This window comes from Pygoscelis adeliae, unplaced genomic scaffold (genome assembly GCF_000699105.1).
Source record: "Pygoscelis adeliae isolate BGI_AS28 unplaced genomic scaffold, ASM69910v1 Scaffold101, whole genome shotgun sequence".
Taxonomy (NCBI): Eukaryota; Metazoa; Chordata; class Aves; order Sphenisciformes; family Spheniscidae; genus Pygoscelis; species Pygoscelis adeliae.
In genome coordinates, this window is record NW_008824238.1 from 2,737,916 (window position 1) to 2,743,028 (window position 5,113).

The following is a 5,113-nucleotide window of genomic DNA, read 5'->3' on the forward strand; positions in this document are numbered from 1 at the left end:
CCCTTTGGCCAGCTGGGGTCAGCTGTCCCGGCTGTGTCCCCTCCCAACTGCTTGTGCACCCCCAGCCTACTCGCTGGTGGGGTGGGGTGAGAAGCAGAAAAGGCCTTGGCTCTGTGTCAGCACTGCTTATCAATGGCTAAAACATCCCTGTGTTATCAACACTGTTTCCAGCACAAATCCAAAACATATCCCCATACTAGCTACTGTGAAGAAAATTAACTCTATCCCAGCCAAAACCAGCACATATTATATTCAAGAAATATTTTATCTGCCATTTCTTTTTTTGGTTGTAAAGCACAATTCACTGAAAACACCCTGTTTCAGCTAAGATTCTGTTGGAAGAGGTTTCTCAGGTCCAGGATGGAACTTCAGATCTCGGTAAGAACAATGGCGTCAACCCATATTCAGAAGATGAAGAGTCTGGTCAATGCGGTTCACTCAGTATGCCAAAGATTAGGACTCAAGTTTCTGTTTTAAAGAGTCTACCACATCCTGGACGATGCCCCTGTTCCTAGATTACTGTGTGGGTTCTCTTGCTCACATTCAAAACAAAGTAAAAGAATTCAAAAACCCCAAATAAACAACAAACTAAAGCTGCAAATGGCATTAAATTCGTTTGATCATGAGACAAAAAACAGCTGGCTGAGGTTTCTAAGGCCATGTCTATGCCAGTATATCAAAATGGCACAGAAGTGCCTGCACCCATACCATCAAACACTGCAAAACTGCATGGCCACCTCCACAATTTTAACTGGAAATGGGCCCTAACCCATACCAGTTCCTGAGCTATGGATGGGAGAGTGCCATTTTTAAAAATTCAGATGATTTTGTTTCCTTGGTTGGGGATGGTGCTTATTACTGCTAAATTCCCAAGGAGAAGTATAGCCTAAAAATGTCTCTGTACAAGAAAACTGCTAATCTCCTGAATTTATCAAGCAGAGACTCAGAAAAAAGTGGTGTGATTAGTTTAAAAAGGTTCCGTGCAGCTTTTGAAACTGTGGTTCAGTTTATTTCTTCCAGTTTTGAGGTGAGACATGAAATACAACTAAGCTAGGGAAGCTGCCTGAATATTTTAAATAATTTTCTAATATTTACTGAGATAGCAATGTATTATGCTTCACTGGCCTTTTTGTGTATAGCTTCATTAAAATCTAAGGATCAAGTGTCTGTGATTGTCTATCATGAATGCTCATAGAAAATATGAACAATATAGAGGAAAAGTGTTTTAATTCATACTTGTAGTAGTGCTCATGTTTAAACCAACCAAGAAACAGAAAAAATGCTGTCATTTTTTATCACTTATAATTGTGATAAAATATCCTTATTATTAGGATAATAAGCAGTCATCTTTTTGTATAGTCCATCCCATTTCTCACAGAGCAGTTACCGTCTACTGTGTTCAGAAGAGCTAGTAAGTAATTTCTTATTATGATCTTGTCATGTGCTGTTGGGAGAAAGTGGAGTACTTGTGTTTGCCTCTTTCGTCCCTGCAAAAAGCCTTGTGCAGGGAGTTCAGGGCTGCTACTTAAGATATTTCCATCTTGGACTGTATGTTATAACCTCTTTCTTAAAGGAGATCATTGGTTTTTCCTTTCTATATAGGAAAAGATCCTGGCAGCATAATTTTACCAGGGTTGCTACCTACTGACATTCATTTTGAACCATGGAGCCTGTCTCAGTTCAAAGTCCTCCATTGACTCGGACCATCTTTTGACCAGGCTTAAAGACACAATATAGATGTGCAGTGAAAAAAAACCCAACCCTTCACAATCTGCTTGTCACTATTTCATGAGAGAAAGGAGAAAATAAATTATTCATTGTGTATCACTCAGCCTGCCCTGATAGGCGGCCTTGCATAGTGTAACAACTTTAAATGAACGGCTCCCCTTCCCTTCTCCCACAAGTGCCACCAGTTCTTAATGCATAGTGACACTCAATTAACATGATAGGCAAATGACCTAAATGCTAGATACCGCCCACTGAAGAGAGCACATTTTTTAATACTTATGAATATTTTATAGATATTCTTTCTTGTCCACAGTCAAAAGGAGAAGATCCTCCAAAGTATTTTTTGTGTGTTAAAAAGGAAAAATAATCAGAGCGAGAACATGCTTATTGTAAAACATTCTCTTAGAATAGTACTACCTACCTGTAAGCAGGTAGAAAGCAAGGATCACTAGGCTATTAGCTATTCCACAGTGAAGTTGTCTCTTTCTCTTTCTTTGCAATAAAAATTCTAGCCTAAAACCCTTGGAATGATGAAAATCATGGGAAAAAAAATTGTTTCCATAAACACTTTCGATTTCAATCAGTTGGCATTTTCAGATGGCAAGCTATTTCGTGGGAAAATGTCAGAAGACCTTTCAATCCCAGGCTTGGAAGTCAGCACTGTTCCCATACCTAAAATATGCATTTTGCATACTGAATTTGGTTGGTTTGCAATCTGTTCTCTTCCTTTCTCTTTCTCCCTCCTCCCTGCCCTTCTATCTCAAATGTCTACTGTCTTCTTTATTGCAATGCTTTAAATGTGAGCGATCATGTTCTTGCATGCCAGGACTTAATAATTTGCCATTATATCATGCAAACACTGCTGTCACATAACTCACAGCATGCTTAACTCCCCTCTCTCTCCACTTCTTATAGGCAAAACTAAGGGAAGCTTTCCACTGACCTTAACAGTTTGTGAAAACAGACCTGAATTTTACAGGTTTGAACAGGTTAGTGCAGGTCTATTACTCTAGCTGAATGTAAATACCATCAGTCAGCTTCACAGTTTTCATCCATTGTAAGTGATTCATCAGGCATTAATTCTTTCTTTCTTTGCAGTCACATTTTTTATCCTCTGAGTCTCTCCTGGGTAAACTCACCTTGGCCTGTGAGGCGAAAACTTTTGCCATTGAGAAATGTCTTCACTTTTTCTTTTGCAGACCTTTTTTGCCTTCCATTTTTGCAGATGTCTTTTTTCCTAAATGGGCATTTTCTAAGGTTTGGTAGAATTATACAAAAGCAAATAGCTTACAATTAGCTATACAGAAGGGTGTTGTGGATGGCATACTGAATGGACACCTGGGAGAAGAAGTCCTGCCTTTTGCCACAGGCTTCCCACATAGCCCTAAGCAAGTCATTTAACTGCTCGGTTCATCAGGGAGATGGGAGATGTGATTCTACTTCCATTTCTAGCTTGTCTAGACTATGAGGACTCTAGGGTGGTGGCTACATTTACATACATTGCCTAATATGCATGTGTTCCCCATAGCAGTATCAATTACAATGGCAAAGATCATGCAGAAAAGGGAGTTTGAAAATAATTTCTCCTGATACTAGATCTCCATAATCTGTCGCCAGGCTCTGGTGTGTAGGTTACAATTTCCTGCAAACTCTGTTTTAACAGTTCTGTGTTCTCAAATGCTATTATCAGTTTGTGATTGAAATCACTATCACAAGGCTGCAGCTCATGACAATTTTCATTCTGCATTGTTGCTTCAGTGAAGTAACATAAGTTTGCTTTACTTAAGGTCTTCCAAATTAGCAATCTACAGGGAACTGATATAAAAATGTAAGTGCCCCTCCATGAGACAGCCAGCTGGGAGACAGTGAGATTTGGCCCATTAGCACAGCAGTGCCAAATGTGAAGCCCATCTGAAGCCATCAGATGCCCATCTGAAGCCACTAATCCATTGCCGGCTACAGCTGCAATGCTATCACAGGAGTGTGCAGTTATAGGCTCTCGAGCAGAACTTACTGTCTTCCTTCAACATGGATCCTGTTCTCCCAGAGCTGACATCCTTGAATCAGATGCCGCATGCCTTCTCAGTCCTGTTTGACAGAGTGCATGGCTTTAATAACCAGTATCTAAAAGTTTCATCAAATGACACTGTGTATAATTTATTGAGGATAGTCTTCCCCGTGAAAACTGCCAGCATTCAATGTGTTACAGCATCAGTCTGACCATCTTGCATCCATTGGGGCTGACCCTGGACTCCCTTGCACTCCTTCAATATCATGTGAGCTTTGAATTGTGCTTTTTCAGAGCTTTTACAAATCCAAGGCAACTCCACTTATGTGCATAGACTTTTCTGTGACAGTTGTTTTCCCTCTTATTTTTGGCCTTGAGAAAATGGTTCTTCCCTGTTAAAATCTTTTTTCTTCCTTTTGTTTTGCAGAACATCAGGTCTTATAGATGATCTGTGGAGTACTTTTAGAAGTACTGTGCTGAACAAAATGTGCTAACATGCAGTTTTAGTTATTCATCCATTTGGAAGGCCAGAAGTATAGATCCACCAGTGTTTGCAAAATCTTGTTATTTTGAGGCTGCCCACTAAAAAGAGTGGAAAAGTCAGGAAGGTAAAGATGTGAATTATGACATTTGCTCTTCTTATTGTTTATTCTTTACTTTACATTTCTGAAATTAAAGTAGGGGGGTGTACTTTTCCTTTCAGCTACCACTTGGTGAGCATTCTGCTTGACACTCCCCAGGCAGTAGGCACCAATGTTTTAAGGCTGAGGTAGCCTGAGACAAGCCCTAGTGACATTTCTGGCTTTGGCTGTCTCCATGGGTGCCCCTTGTAAGGCTCCAGCATCACTCTTTGGAGAACTGGCATTTCTCAGTCCAACCAAAAGGCCCTCCAAGAGCTGGCTTTCTCTGTAGGACACTAAGAAAAAAAAGCAGTAGGAAAATCAGTTTGGGGGTCTTTAGGTTTCTTAACACTAGTTCCTATCTTTTTTTGGAGCACAAGAGCTTGTGTCACATGTTGGCAATGAAACATAAGTATGCCAGGCTCACCAGATCCACGTTAGAGGATGCGTCTCACTGTCTCTACCTTCCCTTTTAGGCACTGGCTCTCCCTGACTTACCAATGAATGCAGTGGCTGCCCTTGCTCCTCTACTATGCTCCCTGCAGGCAGCAGCACTTGGGGTGAAGCCTGCGCTCTGAGTGTCTTCACATCCCAGCCCAGCACCACTGCCTCTGCCTCACCACCACATGCCTCTGGGCCAACCTTCCCTGACACTGCAGCCAGGCTGAAATCCTCCTGAGGTGGCCCCTGATCTCCCTGGGAAATCAGGTTGGCTCCCGAGGGCAGGAGGCAGCTGAAAAGTTATGGAGACATCTCC